Here is a 25847-nt window from a genome sequence, read left to right on the forward strand (position 1 = left end):
CATATCTAGGATCACTGTACAGCCTGTCAGCAGCACCCTCCAATGGGCTAAGGAAGAAGTCTCCCACGTAGTTCACAATCCCTTCCACAAAGCTGCCAGAGTGGTTCTTTGAAGTCCTCCAACAAATGTCACTACCATTAAAATTTCTCTAGTGGCTTCCCACTTCTTAAAAATAAAATCCCAGCCCTTACCTCAGTCCTCAGGGCCCTGCCAGATGTCTACCTACCTCCTTCTCACTCTGTCTTCTTCCTCCCTTCTCTTCTCTCCTTGGCTCACTCTGCTGCTATAGGCACATTGACCACCATTCTCTTCTTAGACCTCGAAAGCTCTTTCTCAGCTAGACTCTGCCCTTGCTCTTCACAAGATGCCTGGTACATTCTCACACATCAGGTCTCTCTGCTCAGCTGTCATCTCTTCAAAAGGCTGCCCCCTCTCCCTTATTAGTTACTATCTGTCACAGGTATTTCAAGCAGAGTGGCTAACAATGTGGGCCACTTCCTATTAGTATGAATACAATGTGATCTTGGGCAAGTTCTATAACCTCTTCATGTGTCAAATGGTGAAGATCACAGTACTTAATTCAATGGGCACTTCACCAAGTGGAAAGACTAAGAGAATTAATTCATGCAATTCCTTAGAAGGCTCTAATAAGTGCTCAATTTCCCCCGACAGCCTGTGAGATAGGAGTCATATACTTTCATTGTATTGCTCAGGAAACTAAGGCATGCAGATAATGAGGTTCCTTGGTGGCAGAGTCAAGATCTGAACCTAGATCTGCTCACAGGCCCAGGTAATTCCCAACATTTCTCCCAAAACACTGTCTCTTCCATGCTATTCCCAGTACCAATGTCCTGAGGTAAGGGCCCGGTGGCCTCCACAAACACTCCATATCCAGGACAGATCTCACAGAGCCAGTTTCTTCCCTCTTCAGCTTCCTCCATTCTGCTACCAAAGCCACCAACCTACAAAGCAAAAATGCCATTCCTCTTCTTGAAGACCTCTGTTTGCTCCAAAGTGGGGCTTGGACCACTGACCTATCTCTCTGTAAGCAAAGCCCCCAGTACTCTGACTCTTCCCATCTCTCCAGTCCGAGTCAACCTACTCTAGTTTGAAGACTATCGTGGCCTTCTCAGAGCCTGCCTTGTTATCCTACAATCCTACCTTTGGCCAGAATAGCTCCTGTAGCACAGAAAGCTCTTCCTTCTTCTTTCTGCAATTCCCACCATTCAACAAGAACCAGTTCCATTGCCCCCTCTGTTTTACTCCTACTCATACCATTCATACCTCCATTACATTCCTTCACTCAGTGATTCATGATTTAGGAATAGTAATTCATAAGCGAACACCTCTGTAGTCCTTACGGCAGATTCTTTGTTTTACCTAGCACAGCTGATATGAAGTGAATTATCACTGTGTGTTTGTAAATTAACGACTGACGCCTAGAACTCTTTCATATCTTCCAGGTGCTCTTAGGATAAAAATTCTTGACCTGGCCCGCAGGCCTTGAACAGCCCAAAACTACCTTTGCGCTTGGGCCCTCTGTCCTTCATATTGTCCTGGAGCACACCATGCTCTTTCCTGTCATAGCACCCTGGTGCTTGCTGTTCCCTCTGCCTGGAACTCACTTCCTCCAGATCTTTACCTGGTTTTAGTCATCCAGTCTCAGCCTCAATGTCACTTCCTTGGAGACTTGGCTAGGCAGGGCTCTGTTACTCACTGTCAGAGCACTAACTTAGCCTTGCCACACAGCACCATCCCCCTTTGTAAGTATCCATCTAGCTGTGTGAGCCTTGATCTCCTTCCACTAGACTAAGTTCCACATCTGCCCTGTTTTCTGCTCTAGTGACAGTGCCTAACAATGCCTAACTTGACTGACAGGAAGAAGCAAATGAATTTGTGTTAAATATTATTTGATGGAGAATAACTGAAGTATTCAATTAAGTCCCTGTGGTACCATTATCAGTAAAGGTTATAATTGTGCCTTTATGTCATTTAATGACATAGTCATTCATTACAATTGGGTATGCCATAGTGAGACAAAATTCAAGGATGAGAATGTTTCCTTTGAACACATGATTCCATTCTAGAAGGAAGTTTCTGGTAAAATTTTGTGGGTCTGATTCTCAAATATGCACCTTGGCAAATTCTTTTTTTCTAGTGTGTGCAGTGCACAAACTAAGTAAATCTGGAGTCAGATTACTTGAATTCAAGTGCCTATTCTTCCCCTGCTCTTCTTACCACCTATGTGAATGTGGGTAAATTACTTAACCTCTTTGAACTTCAGTCTCCTCATCTATAAAATACAGTTAACAGGATCTATGTTTCATTGTGTTATTGTGAGAATGAACTGATCCGTGAAGAGCACTCGGCACTGAATATATAGTAAACAATAAATGTTAACAAAAACACAAGTATACACTCATTAATATGTCTACTACAAGGGCCTCAGTTCTCACTAATTAAACTTGTAGAAGACTGATAAATCCTCACTTAATGTTGTTGATAGTTTTCTGGAACTGTGGCAAAATGATGTATAATGAAACTGCTTTACCACAGGCTAATTGATATAAACAAGAGCTAAGTTCCTAGAGTATTCATCAGTATTATATCAAAATGACCCACTGAAGGAAAGGAAACCATGTTGATGTTATTCAAGGACCTGCTGTACACCAAATAGCAACTATTTTACAATGTGAGCTTAACTCTCAAGTAGTCCCCTGCTCCTATTGCTGACCACACACTCCCCTCTGTAAGCAATGGAAGGCTGGGGAACAGCAGAGCAGAGTGTCCCTAGTGCTCCCCCTGCAGAGGGCCACGGCCCATGCTTCAGAATTTCAGCTCTACCCGGCAAGCCCAAAAGAGAACCCAAGATTTAATTAATTAACTAATTAATTATTTTTATTTATTTATTTATTTTTAATGCCTATAGCACCTGGTAGTCCTAGGCAGTCTCCCATCCAAATACTAACCAGGCCTGACCCTGCTTAGCTTCCAAGATCAGATGAGATCTAGCATGTTCAGGGTGACATGGCCATAGATTTTAAGCAAGGAATCCACATGATACAATAGGTCACTCTGGCATGAATGTGGATCCACTTAGGTAAGCAGTAGGCGGAGGGTGATCCCCAAGGGCTGATGCAAAAATCAGAATGAGACAGAAGTGCCTGTGTGATGAAGATGGGGGAAACGAGACTGAAGACATGTTCTGGAGGACCTTGCAAAGAGCTCAGGAGACTGTGGATGGGTTTTGAGGTAGAGGGAGGAAGTCAAAGATGGGTCTACATTTTATTCCTTCCTCACTGAAGTGAATGTGGACACGTGGATGGTGAAAGACATAGATGGAAGAATTTAGTTTGCTAGGGCACAGAGCCTAAACACACAGCCTCTGGAGCCAGACTGTGTTCAAATCTCTGCCCTGCAAATTATTAGCCTTCACCTCAGTTTCCTCATCTATAAATGGGTAAAGTAATAGCACCTCCCTCAGAGCTTGTTGGGAGGACTAATAAAAGTGAAATGCTTAGAACAATAGAAATATGAGTTGTTTTTTTTTTTTAAATCATTTTCCCCATCACCGTCCACTCTGGTCTTTGATCTAAACAGTGGCTGTGCTCCCCTCTGCCTATTCTACACTCCTTTCCTCCAGTAACCAGTAATGTTTTTAAATCATAAATGTCATCTGATGTGATTAAACCCTTCGCTGGTTCTCCAATGTAGTCAGAATGAAATTGAATGATTAGAAGGCTCTGCCTGACCTCTGCAACCTCAAGACACAGCTTTTTCCTCATACTTTCCACTCTAGAATTCTAATGTCCTTTACAATTATGCTGACATGCCAGTCACTTTCTCATCTCTGGGCCTTTGCCAATTCTGTCCCCTCTGTACAGAATGCTTTGCCTAGCTGGCTCCAGGTCTCAATCTACTTTCCATCCGAAAGACCTTCCCTGATAACCCAATTTAAAGTAGGCCCCTATCGCTTCAGACAATTCTCTCACTTATTAGTTAATTTATTATTTGTTTTTGCTAGCTCCCTCATTAAGATATAAACTCCATGAGGGCAGGGGCCATGTCTGCATAATAGCGTAGTGCTGGGCACACAGTAGGCCCTCAACAAAAGAATGGGAGAAAGGCCTCTGGATCAGACTTCCCAAGTTCAAATCCCAATGCCATTACTCACTAGGAATGTGTCCTTGGGCAAGTTCCTCTGCCAATATCCTCATTTGTAAAATGGGGACAACAGCAGCTACCTTAATAGATACTGATGAGAATGAAGTGAGTTACTAACATAAAGCTCTTAGAACTATGTCTGGCACACAGCCTGTGCTAGGTCTGTCTTACCTACTATGATTATAATTATTTCTATTTTTACTGTCAGTAGGTTACACTGGCCACTGCTTCTAATCTCTGCTGGTCTACAGCCACCACCTCCTATAACACTATGTATTAAATACTTACTGTGTGTCAGGTAGCATGGCAGCACTTTACATATATCACTCATTCATATATTGAATGCCTACTCCACCTAGATGCTATTCTAGGTACGGGGTATGTAACGGTGAACAAAAAATCACAATGAAAATTCTGAGAAGCATTAATACATATAACAAAAATAATAAAAGTTTGCAATTACGGAATACTTCCTATGTTTCAAGTAAAGTGCTAGGTATTAACTTATTTGATCTTCACATACTACCTGTCTCTCAGGGCCATTTCCCCCACTTTGTAAATAAAGTGGGACACAAGGAGAGATTGCCTCCTTTATGTTACAGAGCCCAAATGTGTGGAAGCTAAGATTTGAAGGGAAGCTACTCCCTTTAAAGTACATGCTTATTCACCACCTCACTACATGAGATTCTCCACTACTCAGTGCCCCTCTGCTTCTTCTAAGAAATCTCTATTCCTCTGCCTTGTTTAATCAGTCAACCAATGCGTCCTACCTAAAAGAAGATTTCTTAGGCTGGACTGTCTGCTCTCATTGCTACTCACTTAGATACTAGGACACTCAGCCCTATTGGTGTCTGAAATACTTCTAAGTAATCTAATGGACCTAGAAGGCTGGATGCATATAATTTGGGCTTTTACTATAGTCAGTCTCACATGTATTTTAATTGTGAGTAATCAAAAGTAATATCAATGACATAAAAAAAAAAGTTTTTAATTGCTGTTAAAGGAGCTAAAACATCTCGACTGGGAAAGGATAAAATAGAATTTTGTTTCTACCCTCCACACACACTTCAACCAAATTCATATCCTGTGCTCCAATAAATCAAAGGAACTGGACATTCCTTTGACTATAAGATATTAAATGATGAAACCAACCAGTCACAAAAAAAAGGTCAATCAACAACCTGTTAAAACGTATGTGGTTTGGGGACATGTGTAAACTAGTCAATAAAAACTGGATTAGAAAAATGAGATGTTTCAAGTAAAAAAGCAACCAACCAAACACCAGAGGACCAAAGAGTTAAATAGAAGAAAACAGTCCTATCTAGTATCTATTAATCACTAACTACAAGTGACCAACCTTACATTGACTCTCCAAAGGTAAAGTCGCAAGTGCTACTGTTGTCACTGCTTATAGTAAAACTGAGATACAGCACCTGAGATAGAACAGAGGAGGCAAATATCATAATCCTAGGGAACCTAAGTTAGGGAAGGCAGGTTGGGCTACGAAGGTGACCAACATGGCAGTATACATAATAGGCTCTCTCATATTTGTAAAATCTCTAAATATCTTACTAAAAACGTCCCACAAGGTTCAGGACTTTTAACAGATAATGAAAGTGTAGTAAGTGTCTTGAGTTTGGCTCAGATTCCTCAAGCCAGAGAAAAAAGCACTCTTTAGGTCTCCTATCTTAATGGTCACAATGAAAAGGAAGGTGTACAAAACTCTATGTTCGTCCTCAAAACAAAGCCTTGCTGCTTGAAGCATGGTCATGCATCAATAACCTCTCTATCGCCAAGAACCTGGTTAGAATTACTGAATTTCAAGCCCTGAACCACATCTACCATTTCAGAATCTCTTTACGTTTTTGTTTTTGTTTTGTTTTGTTTTTTTTTTTTTAACGCCTACAGCACCTGGTATTCCAAGGTAGTCTACCATCCAAGTACTAACCAGGCCTGACCCTGCTTAGCTTCCAAGGTCAGAAGAGATTGGGCATGTTCAGGGTGGCATGGCCGTCGACCAGATTCTCTTTAATAAAGATTCTCAGATGATTTCTATGTTTGAGAAGTGCTTAAAATAATACATCATACAATGTGGACTGAAACGTGAATAATGTTATCAATATTTGAGAAATTATTCATATCATAATAATCCAGGCTTTTCCAAACCCATCTAACAAATTTATATTGAGTGTATTTGCTCAATGTATCTTGTTCAAATGTATAGTTAGTATACTGTACATTACAGAATCAATGTATACTGTATAAAATAGACTGAGTATATTGGTCAGTAGTTTTCAATTATTGTGATGTCCCTGGTTTTTCTATCAGGTTAATAGCCTCATAGAATAAGTTGAGAAGTGTGCTCTTCTTTCCTATTTTTTAGAAAAGTTTGTGTAGCCTGAGTGCTAATTCTTAACACATTTAGTAAAATTCACCAGGGAAGCCATATGGACCTGGGCTTCTCTTTGTGGGAAGTTACAAAGTTACTAATTCAAATTCTTGTATTAGGTCTATTTAGATTTTTCTAATTCTTGAGTCAGTTTTGCTAGTTTGGCAGTGTCTAAGAATTTGCCCATTTCACCTAGGTTACACATTATGTGTTGGCATACAATTATTCACAGTATTCCCTTATAACCGTATTTCTGTAAGATTGGTCACAATGTCACCTATTTAATTTGATTTTAGTAATATGAATAATATGGTAAAATTAGCTAAAGGTTTGTCAATTTTATCAAAGTACTCTGTTCTTATCAAAGTATCAATTTTTGGTTCCACTGATTTTCTCTAAAGTTTTTCTATTTTCTAGTTCATCTATTTCCATGTTAATGTTTATTTTCCTTCTGCTTGCTTTGTGTTTACTTTTTTTTAGCTTCTTAAGGTAGAAGGTTATTTGAGATCATTCTTACTTTTTAATATAGCTATTTACAGCAGTAAGTTTTCCCTTAGATACTGCTTTAGTGCATAAGTTTGGTATGTTGTGCTTCATTTTCATTAATTTTAAAGTATTCTAATTTCTCTTGTGATTTCTTCTTTGACCCACTGCTTAATTAGGAGTGTGTTGTTTAGTTTCCACATTTTTGTGAATTTCCAGAATTTCCTTCTGTTAATTTCTAATTTTGCTCCATTATGCTTAGAGAAAGTACTTTGTACTTGTGTAATTTCCATTCTTTCATATTTATTGAGGCTTATTTTATTATGGCCTAACATATGATCCTAGAGAGTATTTCACGTACACTTGAGAAGAATGTGTATTCTGCTGTTGCTGGTTAGGTCTAGTTGGTTTATGATTTCCAAATCTTCTATATTCTTCTTAATCTTCTGCCTGGATGTTGTATCTATTCTTGACAGTGAGAGATTGAAGTCTCCTACTATTATTGTTGAATTGGCTATTTCTCCTTTCACTGTTAGTTTTTTGCATCATGTATTTTAAAGTTTTGTTGTTAGCTTAGGTGTGTGTACCTTTATAACTGTATAGCCACTTTAGCTTTCTTTTAATTATTGTATGGTATATCTTTCCTATTAACTTTTAACGTTTCTGACTTTGTATCTGAAGTATGTCTCTTGTTGATACCATATTGTTGGATCATAACCTTATTTAACCCATTCTGCTAATTTCTGCTTGCTGATTAGTGTTTAGTCTATTTACATTTAATGTTAATTACTTATACGCTAGGATTTATGTCTGTGATTTTGCCTTTTTTCTATACCTATTAAGTCTTTTGTCCTTTTTGTTTAGTTATTTACTCGGTACTTGTGTAAACTCTGTATTCTTCGTTGGGTTAAGTCAGGTCTCTGCTTGGTTAGCTAATTACTATACAGGGACTTCCTTAAATATCTTGAACCAGTAAGTTTCCTAGCCTTTCCTGAGGGGCTCTGTGTTTATGTTGGGGCATGCCGTCAATGCACTAGCAAGCAGTTCACAACTCTGCTTTAGCCTTCACTTTCTGCTTGCACAGAGCCTCCAGGTCAACCAAAGGTGAGAAATAGGGCTTTTTTCAGGTTATTCCTGGACATGTGTACAGCCCTACATATGCATGTGATTTTTTAGATTCCCAGGAATGTTGAAATTCCTTCAAGCCCCTAGTTGACACAAGCCCCCAGTTGACACAAGCCCCCAGTGTTTCCTATTTAGTTTTTTTGGTTATCCTCCTGTTAGCCTCAACTGGTATCACTACCTCAGACATTTTTGATGTTCAATAATTGTCGCTAATTTTTTTTTATAAACATCCTAGAGATGAAGCACAGAGTGAGCTTTGAGCCAGCGCAAATAGAGAAGTCCTGAGAATGGAGATTTTTAGGGAGCTACCATACAGTTCAAAGTGACAATTTTCTGGAGGTAGGGCTTTGTGGGACCTCCAAACCTATTCTGTCCCCTCTGGTAGCTTCTAGGCTGCTGTTTTTCACAGCTACCACAAGTTGTAAGCTGTGAAAAGTTACTGCGGAGCTGGGGATGGAGGATGTGGGAGTTGAAAAAAGGAAGACTTAAAACACCACAGAGTTTGTTGTATTAATGGAGATTCAGTAATTTTTCTTGTATAAATGTTCAACAGATCCTTCAAGCCTTTAATCTTCAGGATTCTGAAAATGTTAATTTTGAAACTCTTGCCAGTGTTCTCATTGCTTTTATAGAGAAGATTTTTGGAGGTCCTTACTCTGCCATTTGGAAATGTTTACTGAAGTATTATAATGGAGAATAATATCATCAGACTTTTATTATTATTATTATTGTTGTTGTCGTCGTCGTTATTTTCAACATTACTCAGACTGCAGTATGAAGAAGAAAGATTTGTGGCTCAAAAGAAGAAGTGAGAAGGCCAGTTGGTGTTTGTAATAGTACAGGTGAGAGATACAGGGTAGGTTGGACTTGAGGGTGGCAGAGAAAAAATTCAGCTATTTAGAAGGAAATGTTGACATAACTTGGTAAAGGCCTGGATACAAGGGTGGTACAGAGAATGATGCTAAGTTCTCTGTCCTGCAGAACAGGATAGATAGGTGGTACCAATCTCTGAAAAGAAATCCTGGAAGAATGCCAAGTCTGAGAATAAGGAACGTACACTGGGACATTTGAAATCTAGGTGCCTCTGAGATTTCCAAGAAGATACCAAGGAAGCTATCATCTTGAAGACTCTCCTCTAATTTTCGAGAAATGCTTTATAAATGAAGTTCTAAAACATTATTTCCTCCATATGGAAAACGAAACAAAACAAAACAACAAAAAATAGGCAAGGCATATGTACTAAGTGTCAATAATTCAAAGTCAGCCAGGAATTAAAAATATGGTTCTAAGAATGACAAGAACCATGAATAAATGTCTGAAACTACTCAGTGCTTACACTCAAGTGAATTAAAGCTTTCTCTAAAGGCAGCTTTATTTAAAGAGAAGTTACAATAAAAATAAAGATAAATCTTCTCTGTGCCTAAAAAGATTCTGTTGCACTCATACACATGTCAACTTAATGTTCTCATTGATGCCTGAGAAAACAACTCAAATCAGTCAGATTTGTTCATGCCTCCACCCATTCCATAAATACTTGAGTGCCTCCTAGTTGACAGCACTTGGTTAGACCTTGGAAACAGCTGGGAATGGGTTTTTTTTAATTTTTCTGGTCTTGACACTGACTTCTCTGAATATTGTACTTTTTAGTTCTGTAATCATTACTGTTAGGCCTTGCTTCATGCACAAAATTCACTTGTACAGTTGCTTTTTCTGATTGTGTTTGGGGAGGGATAATAGATTTGTAAGGAAATACTAAGTGGGGGAAAAGAGGAGTGCTGACTGCTGGTTAATTAATTCTACTCCTAATCTCTCTTAATGTTACAAAGGCCTTTTCTGTTTAAACACCTTAGGTACAGTTTATTACCACGAGGAAATAGTAGAGCATTTCAAGTTTGTTTCAACTGTTAGCTCATTTGCTCATTTCTGTTTCAATAACTAGAAGACCTAACGGGTAATACTTTCACAAGAAAGTTTTATGCATTCTCTTATCTCAGTTTTACTTCAGACACTGCAGTTTCACTCCTGTCCTTCCGGGGGAAACAGGTGGACATACTTGAACAAGGTACTCAAAGCTCACTCACCACAACCATATGCAAACAGATGTGGTTGGCAGACAACACCCTCCACAGCCACAGTTTAGAGTGATGCCTCAAGTTAAACATTCATTTCTCCCCAGTTGTTTGTTTGTTTAGTTTTTTTTGGGTGCTTCTAAAGTAAAAGGTCAGGCAAATGTCTAAAATACAATACAACAACAACAGCCACAATGTCAAACATTTATTGAGAACTTACTGGGCCAATGTACTAAGTACTTTATCTGCTTTATGTTATGTAATCCTTACAACAACTCTGTAGTATAGGTACTATTATTAGCCCAAGTTTACAAATGAGGAAATAGGCGTGGAAAGATTAAGTAACTGGCCCAAGATCACATAGCTGGTAAAAGGTAGGGCTGGGGTTAAAGGTTAAATCTAGTTGACTCCAGATACTAGTCCCTAACCAGCATGCAATGACCTGTCACTGGTCACAGAGCTTCATTCCTTTCTTTAAAAAGTATTTACTAAGTCCTCACAGTGTCATCTCTGGGGAAGAGTAAACCAAAAATACAAAGATTCAAAGATCCTTGCAAAATTGAAACAGCTTCTTAGGTTATAAAAATTGTTTAAGACTCTTGTCTGGACAAAACTATTCACATACATTACTTTATACATACTATACATACTACTACTTAAAATTCACCATTGGCCTAATAAATTATGGTGTCTAAAAATTTATATTGGAAATGATTTTAGTGAGTGGGAGTGGGATCTAAATATGCTCAATTGAGGTACACAGCATTCAACTATATTTTTAAAAGACTAACATGATAAACCATGCTTTCTCTCCCCATTCAACATATCAGAAATCACTTAATAGAGAAAAGAACTTGATGTGCTAATAAATGGAAACTAACAAACTATACTTTTCCCCCAACTAAGCCTTTGGTCTATTTTATTTTAGTTAACAGATTTCTGTCCTCTCTTGTTACAGAAAACAGCTGACACACTGCCTTATTTACATCTGTGCTTATCAGTAATGACATGGCCATATCTCTGCAAACAGTTGGTTAATTAATTTGTACCCCGTATCTTCTGGCAGCCTGCCTATGCAACTGAACAGCAAAAATAATTACACTAGGCTAAAGCGGGAACATTTCCACTCTCCTTTTAAAGATTTCTTATCGTGGGGCCTGTTGCCTTTCTTTAAATGGGTTTCAGTTGGAGGACACTTGAAAATCAGATTAAGGTCATCAGAAGGTGATGATGTTTCTATTCTTTATTATAGCATGAATATTCCATCAGGATGGAAAGCAGACTGGAAAAGTGACCAACCAGTCAAAGGCACGGAGTACAGACTGAGTAGAATCACAGATGAAGAAAAATCAAGATAGACTTTCATATCTTCTATTATGTTAGATCTGAGATGAATCAATCAACAAATATTTACCTAGAACCTACCTAACAGGCAGTCCCTTACTTTCCTACACAAAACCACATGTGAGAAAGTCAAAAAGATTACTAGGGTCCTGTTATCAATACCACAAATCACAAAATTTCTAATTAGACCTTTGACACTCAGTCTCCAGGGATATATTTCTAGTACTTCAAAGGCAAACACAATAGTCTTGTGATCAGCTTAAGCCCACCTAAAATACAATTGACGGCATAGCTTTCTGCATGCCCAATGATTTTCATCTGTCTAGATTTTGACAGAATTCCAGTTTAAGAGAGAATTCAGTTGGTTAGTTTTTAAAGTCAGCTGAAATCATTCTTGAAAATTTCTCAGACACCACATGGAGCCCAACCAGTAAGTCCTACACAACCAGATGTGTCACTGATGTTATAACAGATGGCTGTTTCTAACAGATAAAATAGTTGGCTTGTTTAGGGGCCTTACTGTATAAAAAAAAAATCCATTTAATTAAACACCAGAATCACAGGATAATGAGATGCTTACACTGAGATACTTGAGGGAACTGAGACCAAATAAAGGGAAAGGAATCAATATCTCATAATTGTGTGTATACTATGTTCAAAACAATCTTTTAGGATGCTGAAGAAATGGCAGTGAGCAATATCCTGTCCTCATGGAACTTAATCTTAGATGATTCATACGTCCCATTTCAAGCAAATTTCAGGGCAATAATATACATTGAATAATTGGTGAAATTAGCTACACTATTTTTCTCTTTTGTGCCATCATACAGTATAATTTGCATAAGTTACAAGCACTTATGATACAGCCCTCCTGTAAAAGTCTGAGACATATATTTCTTTGTCACCAGTATCAGAAAACTAGTTTGTACTGTACACTCATCTTTATAGTGAACAAAATGCAGTAAAACAGTCAAATCCACTCAAACACACTATGGAAAGAGCAAAACAGGGACTACTAAAAATACACTGTCATTACTGACATCATGTGAAAGACTGCAATGTTTTTCATCCCAAGCTGTATTAAAGGGATGTACCATACAAAAGGCAGTTTAAGGATATCATAACAGAACACTGGAAAGTGCAGGTTGTTCGAATGTTTGAGACAGTATGTTTTGAAGTACTGTGCTGAGTACTGGGAAAAAACAACATAGTAAGACAGTCTTTGCCCAAAAACAGCTTCCGCTCCATTTGCAAAGTCCAAACATTCACAGAAATACCATATTCTTTAATTTCAAAGCTGCCATCAAGTGTGTGTCAATATCAGCATTTGGAGAATAAAATAATGTACCCTTCAACTTTATAATCCATTCTGATTTCAAAAATATTGAAACGAGAAAAAAAAGCATCTTGGAATTAAAGTTGGACAGTAATAACTACTCTGGCACTTTATAGGTGCTGCTGCACATCAGTAAACTCTGACGGAGAGGGAGTACTCCTCCTGGTAGCCACCCAAAATAGTTACTGTCGTGCCATAAAGAATCTCAATAAGGGATCTCCTCCATAATATGATTTCTAAGGAAGGAGCTAGCACTCTTTCAATAGCAAAATAGCAACATTCATTCATTCATTCAAACATTTATGAAGCACCTTCCCTGTGCAGATAATGAAGAATCTTTCTACATGCCAAGCACAGAGTGTAAGGCTTCACATACATTAAAGGGGTGGTTCTCAACTGGGGGCAATTATGCACCGAACCCCAGGGGACACTGACAATGTTTGGAGACATTTTTGATTATAACAACTGGAGGGGGTGGTGCTACTGGCATCCAATGATAAAGGCCAGAGATGCTGCTAAATATCCTACAATGTACAGCACATTTCCCCACAAAAAGAAATTATCTGGTCCCAAATGTTGGTAACATTGAGCTTGAAAAACCCTGCATTAATTAAAGCACTCTCAAAATGGCTCTATGGGAGAAACACTATTCTAATACATGCCCTCCAACTAGTGAGGAAACTGAGGCTAGGAGGTATTAAATAAATGCCCAAGGTCAGCAGGGACGTGAAGAAGCAGGGATCATAACCCAGGAAATGCAATGCTGCTCTGCCACAAGAATTAACACCCTGCAAAAAAACCTCTTGGTGTGATTACAGGAACCCAGAGAGGAAGTACTTAAAAACTGAGTCACCAGGACATAGTACTCTCCGTTTCACCCCCTCTTACCTCAGTTCCCATCCAAAAGCATTCCCTTTCTGCCTCTCACATAGACCATCTCTTTCGCAGTGCTCCCCCATCCCATCTTGACCTCTGGAAAGAGGTGTATAAATAGGATGACTGATTTCTAATTTCTCTATCCATTGTTCAAAGAACGGTTTTCATAAACATAAACAAAAATAAAAACAGCCCCCCAAGAACCAGGGAATTTTTTCTCTGAGAAGTCTCTTCCCAAAAGTAACTAAACTTCAGCCACTCCTTCCAGTAGGTACCTATGAGGCATCAAGTTTATTATTCCTTCAGTAAGAGCCATTACCCCCTCTCCAGAAAGGTTATTTAACATAAAAACTACTTTGCACAAGTTTATTTCAAGACTCAATAAATAATATAATTTTATAAAGAGGGAGGTCAAGGGAGTTTACCAGTCACAGGGAAATTAATTTCCTCTCTTTCTGTAAAAGAAAGGTAACTGAGACTATAGTCGATATTCTGTTCATTATTCAACTCCAAATCCTGTTATGAGATGTACAGTTCACTCATTGTGGACTTTTTCCAGGGAAGTAGAAAACAGCTTTTGCCTTTGTTTGAGACTGGAGGCCAGTGCTTGCAGTGTAGACAAGGAAAGTCAACAACAGGGTGGCAAAAAATTTTACCCCAGATTTTGTGTAGATTAAAGAGCGAATATTCTAGGTACTCTGTGATTCTCAGATGAAGAACATTAATGTAACAAAGAAGCATATAATTAATTCTTCTTTTAATAACAACACTTTGAAAGTCAGACTGCATTTTCAAATCACAGGGCTCTAAGTTTCTACAGGACAGAAGAATGCAATTTCAAACAGCCCAAAACTTAGGGAGTAGGAAGACAGGGAAAAAAGCTGGATCCTGCCAGTACATTAAGAAGAGACAGAGAAAGGAACTGTGCCCCAAGCCATTGCAATACTTTTCTGTCACCTAGATGGACCTCTAACATTTGAAAAGACTTTCTGGAGGGAACTTTGGTATTATCTAATTAAATATAACCTCCATTTGTCTGTTTATTTACAAAATAAACAGCAGACAAAATTTCACTAGTGGTAAGAAACTTGTAAAAGTATGTTAACTGTAGCACAGTTAAAAGCAGCAAAGTGCCAACAGCCTAAATATTCCTCCACAGAGGTCGAGTTTAAACAACCATCGTAATATTCATAATATAAAAATACTATGCAGTAGTTTACAAAAACTTAGGTTGAGCTACATGCAATAACATGTGAAAGCCTCCTTAGGCTTAACAGAAAAAGCATGACGCAGAAATAAAGCCTGACCAGAGGCCCAGGAAGGCTGCCTGAAAGAACTAATGTTGAAGTTGGCACTTAAGAGACAAGGGTTAATTTTCTCTCTGTTGGGGAAGGGCGTTTAGGGAGAAAAAAGAGAGCAGGGGAGGTTGTCTGGAGAAAAGGGCTATTGTCCCTGCCTGCATAGGGACAGCATATAACTTGAAGGGAGGAGCTAAGGAGCTCTGGTGCCTCGGGCAAACAGAACCTTGTCCATCAGCCACATTAAGTAGTTTAAGCTTTACCCTAATGGCAATGGGAATCAGTGAAGTCAGTTAAACATGGGCAAGTCATTTAAGCAATTAATGCTATTAGATGTGAGTTTCAGAAAGATCACCCCAGCTGCTACCTCATGTCCTAACTCTGTCCTTTATCTGTCCTTAATTTATAAACAGGTCCAGTTACAAAACTTCAGATAGTATTGAACTTTTCGTCTATCTGAAAGGATGCAAGTTCACAAGGTATCACTATGACAAAAAATGGTTGTTTTCTCAGGCTGGCCCACTTATGACTCTTAACCTTTAATGCAGCCAGAATACTACATGTTACTAATGAAAATTATAAAAAATAATATTGCTGTGAAAGTATTAAGCAAAACAGAAACTTTAGAAACCAAGTAGAAAATTTAAAAAAAAAATCTTGAATATGGGAACTTCAACAAAAGAAAAAAACCTGCTTTAATTACAAATAAAATAATAACAGAGACTTGCTACTATCTAAAAAAAGACTGGGTATTTTCACTGGTGGTGCTGAACACTACTGGGTCATAAAGGCCTTTGAATATCTGTTGAAAAGTATATTCTCTCCCCCTAGAAAACTGTACTATGCAAATAAGATACGATTTTGTATGTATTCATGAAAGGGTTCAAGGACCTCTTACGACTCAAATAAACCTAGTTTGAGAATCCCTGATTTCAAAACCCGTGCTTTAGCTCTTCACGTATCTACTCCCACTTCTGCACTTGAGGCTTTTCTTTCTTTTGACGTAGGTTTATCACAGTCACAATTTACATCTATTATCCGTGTTGTGACATGAGGTGGGGGACATTAAAAGAGAGCAAGATTATACCTTTTGACCCAGCAGTTGCACTTTTGGGTATTTATCCAAAGAAAACCAAAACAATAATTCATAAAGATCTATGCACCCCTATGTTCATGGCAGCACTATTTACAATTAGCCAAGATATGGAAGCAACCTAAATGCCCATCAACAGATGACTGGACAAAGAAATTATGGTTCATATATACAATGGAATATTACTCAGCCATTAAAAAAATGAAATCCTACCATTTGCAACAACACAGATGGACCTAGAGGCTGTTATGCTGAGTGAAATAAGTCAGAGAAAGATAAATACCATATGATTTCACTTATATGCAAAATTTAAGGAACGAAAGGAAGAAACTAATCAAAAACAAACTCACGAACATAGAGGACAATCTGGTGATGGCCAGAGGGGAGAGGGTTTGCGGGGCTATGAGAATGGGGTGAAGGGTTAAAGAAGTACAAATTAGTAGTTGATAGATGGTCACGGGGATGGGGAACACGGCTTGGGCAGTTAACAGTAATGTAATGGCTAAGTGTAGAGAGAAAGCAATCGGGGGGATCATTTCATAAACTATATAAATGTCTAATCAATGTACTGTATACTTGAAACTAATAATAAAATTTTAAAAAAAGAGAGAGAGAGCAGAATTTAATGTGAACTCTTTTCCTGAAGTTAAGAGTTAGAGGGGTAGGGGGGCAATTTAAAGAGGGTATGGGTATACAAAGGAGACCACATAAACCAGAAGAAATACAGGCAAGAGCATTGAAAAGAAAGCCAAAAACAAAACAAAACAAAATGGCAATGATGTACCTTCTTTCTGAAGAGACTGCAAAAAGGCCTTGAGGAATAGGGAACACTGGGTCAGCCCCCCTTCATAGCCTCACAGGCCAGGGACTTGGCTTGCTTTCTGCAGCAAGAGAAAGTCCATGAGCACCCTCTCTGGTCTTCAGGGGCTCTTCCTTCCTTGAACCCTAGTCAAGGACAGACACCCAATAACAGGGGTCCCCAAACCCCTGGCCAAGGACCAGTACCGGTCTGTGACTTGTTAGGAACCGGGCTGCACAGCAGGAGGTGAGGAGCAGGCAAGCGAGCAAAACTTTCATCTGTATTTGCAGCCACTCCTCAGCACTAGCATCACGGCCTTAGCTCCAACTCAGATCATCAGGTATTCAATTTTCATAGAAGCTCCAGTCTCCGGTGCCAAAAAGGCTGGGGATCGCTGCCCTATTAGCATAGATACCACACATGGGTATCCCACAGTTATTGCTCACAAAATCTTTATCAAAGCTGTTACAATTTTCAGTAATAACTGCTTTATGTTTCCCCTTCCACATTTTCAAGAGAGTACATATAAGTAATAGTAAGAAGATCAGTGGAAACAAGAAGTTAGACCTTCCACTACCATATATGCCACTGATTCCAGCTTTAAGGTACCTCTTCTAGATCTCTGTGTTGCATTTAATTCCTTAGCAGTTCTCTGAAACAGCACTGCTCATACTTTCTCATGCACCATATGGTACTCAGTATATATACATATATATATATATGTATGTATATGTATATATGTATGTGTGTATTTCATATTAATTTCAGGTACATAGTACAATGGTTAGACATTTATGTCATTTATGGAGTGATCCTCCTGATTACTCTAGTACCCATCTAGCACTACATATAGCCATTACAATATTTACTATATTCCCTATGCTGTACTCTACATTCCTGACTGTTTTGTAACTACTAATTTGTACTTCATTCCTTTACCTTTTCCACCCAGCTCCCCAACCCCCCAATAACTATATTTAACAAAATCAACACACGAGCAAGCTCTTTCGTCTCCACAGAAACAGCCATCCGCCAAGTGTCTTAAAACTTGGTATAAAAATCCTTAGGCAATAGGGGTATGTTAGAACCTACCCCAAATTGTAAATTGTGGGATGTGAAAAAGATCAGGTGGCTGTCTTCTACTCTGGCTCCTCTCTTCATTTGACAGTGCCCAGATATAGACAATAATTATGGCCAAGGCTTTCCAGGGAAAGCTGTGGAGGGGCTACACACAAAGAGATCTTATTACAAGATATTTTCATCAGGCAAATAGGAACTTGAGCGATGATGCCAAACCAACCACTTGTAAGACATATTTCCTATTCATTCCCTAATTACCTTTTTATAAAAGTGACAGCACTTAAAATTTACTGGAGATTTGGAAATAAAAATAAAAACGTGTTATCTTTTAAAATGGAAGGAAAAGCTGTCTCTGAATAAGGGATGCTAAATTTTACAGAAATCAAGCATTAAAGTCTGACCTCTCAAAGTATTCAGCACTATTTGAAAACCATTACAATATATATAAAGACCTATTTTCCCTGTTGTTGTTTTTTTAAACCAATTATGTCCAATTTAGTCATAACCATTTTAAAACCCTAAATTCCTGTGAACAGTTATTGAGGTAATTCCTAGTCCCTGTGGATGGATGGGGAGCCTCTCAATCATCTTTCCATTACTTATCAGTCAATTCACCAACAACAGGCAGTGTGAATTCACTGTGTGCAGAGCAAAGACAGGATGCTGGGAGGGGTTTGTGCAGCTAGGAAGAACAGGCAGGCCTGGCCTTCAAGCAAACTCCCACTTGCCTTATGCCAGTCCTGTCACACGTGGGCAAGACCACAGCAATGCAATACAATCAAAGCAAAGAAAAATATCTGATAGAAAGTTCTATTGTTGTAACGTATTTCCCTTTTGGGAAGCACCAAGACAAGCAAAGATGGGGAAAAAAGAATGAGAGGTCATATCAAGCAACTTAGTTACTAAATATCAACCAGAACATGGTTTGTTGAATGAGATAGTAAAATATAGTGACTTCGATTTTTAAAAAGAATGACTCCTGGATAATCTTTGGATTACAAGTATCTCTGTGCATTATTATAAAAGACTGTATCAGCTGAAGATACTGTCCTAAAGCATACATGCCCTTTCTAAGTTATCTCTATCTGTTTCAGCTAACAAACTATTAGGATTTGCTTTTTTAGAGTTAACCATTTCTCCACCCCATATTCTACAAATTACATACACTATGGATTTTAAATGAATCTTTGCATAGTCTCACAAATGTGTGCACATCCCTCCATCCAAGGTTTTAAGTCCAAAGTTCTCAGATAATACCCCCACTCTCCTTACCAGAACTTCACTGCTGCTGCTATTCCCTAAAACACCAAACAAGCAACTTCCTTAATTTTAAACTGCTCTCTGGAATGTACGTTGATACTCTACCTGTTTACCAATAAATTAAAGCCTATTCCAAGCATTCCCTCATAAATGATAGCTGAACAAGCAGAGATTAGCCACTTTACTCGATAAATCATGGAACTATCTGGCTTTGGGTCTGCCAGACAAAAATTCCAGCTTTGCCACTTATAAGCTGTGTGATTTGGGGCAAGTTAACTTTCCTGAGACTCAGTTTTCTCGTCTTTAAAATGGGGATAACCTAAGTATCTGCTTCGCAATACTATATTAAGGATTAAGTGAGGCAATCCATGTAAAGCTCTTAGTACAGTGCCTGACATGTAGGGAGTGCTCAAATAATGAGAGCTACTATTATTACTGTTACTTACTACCAGGTATTGGCGAAGATGCTTAATTTTTGAAGTTCTCAAATACTTTTTAAAAGCATTTTTCCATTATTAACAAAATGGGTATATAAACCACATAGCTATCCGGATTTGACATGTTTTCATAATTCTTAAATGCCATCTATCAAAATCCTGTATTTAAGGAGCAATGTTTTTATTTTAGAATTACTAGTGAGGAAAAAAGAAGATATTTGTGAAATTTCTACTTACCTGGCACTTGATGAATATTTGTGCTTGCCAACTTTATTACTCTATCTGGATGGTATGGTTTTTAAATGATTAAAAAAACTGTTTTATTTGTTATCCTTGCACAACTACCTCTTAAATGAGAAATCTATAATTCATAGATAGATTATAAACTCACACAACACAGATTATTTTTAGCAACAGCCAACTTTTAAGAAATCATCTACCAAACACAAGATCTTTGAAAGAAATAGTCACTGCAGCTGCCAGTTTACAATGAAAAGCTCATCAGATATGGAGCTAAGTAAGATAAGAGGAAAAGAAAGTATAGCACACAAAATCTACCGTAAACTCTGAGCCTGTTTCCAGTATAGTAGTTCATCAGAGTAGACAGAAAAAGGCCTAAAACAGGAATGAAGGGAAGAGAGAAAATAAATTTCCTATTCAGAGACTGAAAGAAAGCAGAGTTTATCTTGGGAAAGAAAACCCCGATGATGTAACAGAGGTCATGAGGCACACTGTCATTTATTCGTACATATCTGTTATTCCAAAACCAAAACCATTTCTCTTTTAACAGCATATTGTTACTCATCCAAAAAGTGGGTGCTTGAACACGGAAACATGCCCAATGAAATTTACATACAACAGGGAATGAAATGACATTGCAGTGAACACTACCAACCCTCCCCCTCAAAAAAGCCAAAGAATATCATTAGTGAGTAATCTATACTGTTTTTCTCCTTTAGGTCCGTTTTGCAAATTTAATCAAGACATATATAAAAACTTTTGATGATTCCTTCTATCTAACAGTAATGACACATTTTAGCAAGAGTGATGGCTTGCTTTATATTGACACAAGATATTAATGAATAACTTTTGATAAGGGCTACAGAGCAAAATACGGTGATATGGAGGACTCCTTTAAGAAGGTGATACTTCAAGTCCAGGCAGAGAGAACAGCGTATGCAAAGGTTTAGAAGTGGGAAAGAGCCCATTGTGCCAGAGGAACTGGAAGGAGGCCAGCATGCTTGAGGCACAGTAGGCAAAGGGGAAAATGGATGGTGACAAGGATGAAGAACTGGGCAGAGACCAGAATGAGCAGAGCCTGTGAGACGCAGTAAAGTGATCTGGATTTTCAATGGGCTATAAGGCCGTATTTGATCTGCCTCCTCAGCTCACTTCCAAACTCTTAGTCCCTCAGCGTCTGACTTCTACTACCTTCCCCCTACTCACACTTCTCCAGCCACCCTGGCCCCCTTGATGTTCTTCAGACAATCCTGGATCCTCTCTCACCAGAGTCTGTGGGTTTGCTATCCCTTCTGCCTTAAGCTCCTTCAGGATATCCATATGGCTCATGCCTTCATATCCTACAAGTCTTGGTTCAGAAAACTTTCTCACCCTATTTTAAATTATATTCTTCTACCCTTTATTTTTCTCCAGAACACTCACCACCTAACATATATATCACTTTTCTTTTAAAATTGTTGCCTGTTTCCCCGACTGAAATAGAAGCTCTATGAAGGCAGTTCTAGAATGTTTGCCGTTTTCCTTAAAATTAGAACAATTTGTACAGAGTAAATGAATGCAAACAAGCAGAATGAATGCAAAATAAATGAATGCAAACAAACACCATTAACAAGTTTTATCAGAAAGAAACAATCCTCACTTCCTCAGTTATTACCTAGACACCTGAGGATTTCACATCAAGGAGGCAGGCTACATGCCCCACTGGCCTGCAACTTCAACTCTGTCCACCACCAATTTAATTTCCACACTACTACCATGGTGATCATCCAAAGCCCACCCTCTGGACAAAGCACAAACTTCTTTTCGGAATGACTTGCCTTCTGCTGCATCGAGCTTCATCTCCTGCCCTTCCTCTACTCACCCCCGCCCCACAAGGTTACAGCCAAGTTCTAGGGTTCCCTCACCTCCACATCCCCAGATATGTCCCCACCTCAGAAGTTGCTCCCATATCACACCAGCTGACTCATCCATCAAGGCCTAACAAAAGCTCCAATTTTCCCCATCACCTCCCGTGAGTAGCTGTCCCCACCCTGTACTCTGAGAGCACTCTACTTCAAGTTGTTGAGATTCCTGATTTTCTGGGCTCACACTATCACCATTCAAGGTCTAGCAGGCCTTACTGGGAAATTTGAATTTTCTTCTAATTGTACTGGAAGACCTTCAAAAGATACACGACAGCCTGTTTACTTGGCTATCCCTCTCTATCTGTTTGGAGAAAAAGACAAAATTCTTCCTCCTACCCTCTCTCAAGTAATGACCTCCTAACTTCTCTCACTGTCAGTAGGCAAAGGGGAAAATGATGGGAAAGAACTACATACCTTATCTTCCCACAATATCCCAACTCTACCTGCAACTGACCCGTATGCTTTTCCTCTCATTACAACAGAAGGAAGTCTCTGACTCTATCCAAAACTGACACATTCACTCGGGCTCTGAGTCCTATCCCCTTCCCCCAAATCAAGATATCCTTGTGATTATCCATTTTCTCACATGTACTCAATTATACCTCACTCCTAGATCATTTCCAGTGGCAAACAAACATGCCCTATATAAAATAAATGAAATAAACATAACAAAATAAAATAAACCTTCCCTTCATTCCTTTTATCCATGCCCCCATCCTGCTACTGCCTCATTTCTCCATTCTCTTTCAAAGCTAAACCCTTTGAAGATTTACCTACACTTGCCCTACTCTATTTCCTCAGCTCCAGTTCTTACAGCCTCTTCTAATCAGGCGTCTGTCTCTCCAACTCTCCTGATTAAGGTCATTTATGACCTCTACACTGCTAAAGCCAGAGAGCAATTCCCTGGCCTGGCTTTACTCTATTTCACAGCAGCATCTGACACAGGCAATCACTCCTCACTTAAAGTGTTTTTTTCTCTCAAATTCTGCACCACCACACTCACCTGGTTTCCCTGTGTCACTGGAGATTCCTCACCCCTTCTGCAGATTCCCCCACACCGCCCCACTCCCTCAATGAGGGCTAAGCCCCTGGCTTTCTGTTCTTTACTGACACTTGCACCTTAGAGGAACTCACCCAATTCCACAGCTTTCCATGCTCTCTGTACGTTGATGAAGAAAATTCACCTGGTGTCTCCAGCCCAGGCTGTTTCACCAAACTCCAGACTGTACACTCAACTGCCGACTCCATAGCTGGACATGAATGCCCAATATCAAACACAGTGTGTCCCAAAACAGAGCTCCTGACCCCGAGTCTCTACATTCTCTGCCATTCCTCAGCTTATTAAATGGTACCACTGGGCCCTTAAGCCTCAGATCCCAATCTTTACTTCTCTCTCTCATCTACATCCAATTCTTTACTAAATCATGTCACCTCTACCTCCAAAACTCTCTTAACAGGACAACCTCTCTGCATTGCCACTGCCATCAACAGGATCTAAGTCACCATTACCTCTCACCTAGTCTTTGGGTCCTTATACCCTCTCCCCAATCCATTCACCACAGATCAGACCATTCCCCAGCTGAAGCTACCCCTCCCTACCAGTTGGCTCCCATTAGTTAGGATAAAGCCAAATTCCTGAACATGGCCTCAGGAAAGTGACCACTTTCCCCTCCTTCCAGATGATCCAGTGGTCACTTTTCTCTCATCATTCATATCTCGGCTTAAATGTTAAATTCTCAGAAAAGCCTTCCTGATCATGTTTGTTAGAACCCTCCCCCCACTCTTAACTCATTAGCCTATTTTATTGACTTAACAGCACTCAAAGTCCTTGAAAAATGTTTGTGTATTTACCATCTCTCGCTTCACTAAAGGGCAGGGGCTCTTTCTGACTTGTGTCACTCTATCCCCAATGCCCATCAGAGAACCTGGCATTTAGCGAGTAACTCCATAAGTATTTGCTAATGAAATGCCTGACTTGGGGGTCAGTGTTTTACCTTTTTACCTTGTTTGCAGTTGTACTCTTGGACTCTAGCCCAGCAAGAGGCACAGAGAGTGTGCCTGCCAAAGTTTTGTGGGATAAAAGCTAAATGAATTAATGCAAAACAGCCAAAAGATTCTCATGGCAGGAACCACACTAGACAAATTATCCTGAGTCCTGCCCAATGACAGACAGAGTATGAATCTTGTCCGGAAGTGATGAAGCTGGCAGGTTTGAGTCCTGCCTGTCAATAAATGCTCAAAGTGTTACATGGGTGTCCTTGATTAAGTATGGAATGCCCCAAGCCCAAGTCCTGTAATTGAAGATTTAAAATTGGTACAGAGTAGGATTATAGAGAATGATGGCTTTCATATTCCATACTTCCATTATTAATAAAATCTTTACAATGAATATGTATTAACTTTAATAATAATAATATTAATGTTTTTTCTTATTAAACATATCTGTCTATATAGTTTCCAAAGAGAACAAAGTAACTTAAATTGAGAACTGCTTCAAGTTAAAATGTAAATTTCCAAGAATTGGAAGGCAATTTTCTAAATTCTCTCACCAGGCAGAAAACCCCCTGTAACTACCACCACACATACATAAAATCATATAAGTAGTAGCCTCAGTTATCTCTGATCCAATTCCCAACTTAGTGAGAATAACTTTATTCTGTTGGCTATAATTTACCTTTCTTGCTCAGAAAAAAAGTTTGTAAAACATTACAAGAAGCTATCTAAAGAAACAAACTACAGGTTGCCAGAGCAGGAGAAAGCGCAAATAACTGTTACAAGCAGGGGAAGGTAAATACCCACATTGGGCTTCTCCCTGCAAGTCAAAAGTGAAGACTAAAGGAGGAAATAAGAAATGTCAACACCCACTTCTCATTTTTACTAAGTCCAAGAAAGCTTGAAACGAGGGTTCTATTATCTTGAGCACGCTGAGGTTTCCTCTCTCTATCTATATATTGTCTGCTACATGAAACTGGCATTTCACTTCCTGCTGTTTCCCTGAGAATCCTGGCTGACACTTGATTAGAGGCATGCTCATGACACTGTATTCTCTGATAAAAATTTTTAAAAAATTAGCAACTAACATTTATTGAACAGTTACTCTGCTAGACACTCACTGTACAAAGTGCTGAGCCTGCATTATACCATTTAATCCTCCCAACCACTATGTGGTACCACCATTATTCCCATTTTACAGGTAAGTTAACTGAGGCATAGCAAAGCTATGGAATTTTTCTCAAGTTATTTATCCACTGGAGATGAGATATGAACTTAAGTTTGTTTAACTCCAGAACTGGAGTTCCCAGTACTGCCTTCCTCATTAAGTTGTCCTTTGTAGCCTTACGACATAGAACACCTTTTCTGTATAACATCTACTAACAGCACAAAGAAGCAGGGTTACATGGAAGATGCTTTGGAAAGCTGATTAAACGAGGCAATGCAATGTCCTTCCTAAACCTAAACTTTCTTCAAATTTAAAGGACTGTCCTTTATGCCAAAACAATGGTCTTCATACTTTTATGGTGGTAAGAATTATATATGTGTCAAATTTTGTATATTATAAAATGCTAGCAACCCTATGTTTGGTCTCCAGTTTACTGCAGAAAATTTCTGGCTTAAAGTATAAAAACCTAAGGATCACTGACTACAAGCATTTTTCTTCTTTTTCTGATTCATGTCCCTCCCCTCCCCCCCCACCCCCCTACTAAAGTTCAGGATTGTGAAAAACATCTGAATAGCCCGGGAGGGGAATATTTTCTGTTTTAAGATTGTGAATCTAGTTGATAATGAACTATTACTTTTCCCTTGCCATAAGCTTATATATAAGAGGAAAAACATTTGATGTTAGCATGGTCTTTATTACATGAGGAACAAGAACACTTAATCTAGTTTTATGTCATGAGTGCCTGAAATGCAAAAACCATTCTTCTCCTTCTCTTGCTCATTTATAATAA

The 25847-nt window shown here is 38.9% G+C and overlaps 1 protein-coding gene and 2 pseudogenes across 2 annotated transcripts in view; all 3 read right to left on the reverse strand.

Moving 5' to 3' along the window:
* Positions 1–25847, reverse strand: part of ATXN7 (ataxin 7) — an 84712-nt gene that overhangs the window by 51160 nt on the left and 7705 nt on the right. The gene's annotated exons all lie outside the window — the stretch shown is intronic.
* Positions 2921–3039, reverse strand: LOC112484461 (annotated as a pseudogene).
* Positions 6064–6182, reverse strand: LOC112484364 (annotated as a pseudogene).

Source organism: Pteropus alecto, unplaced genomic scaffold (genome assembly GCF_000325575.1).
Source record: "Pteropus alecto unplaced genomic scaffold, ASM32557v1 scaffold75, whole genome shotgun sequence".
NCBI lineage: Eukaryota > Metazoa > Chordata > Mammalia > Chiroptera > Pteropodidae > Pteropus > Pteropus alecto.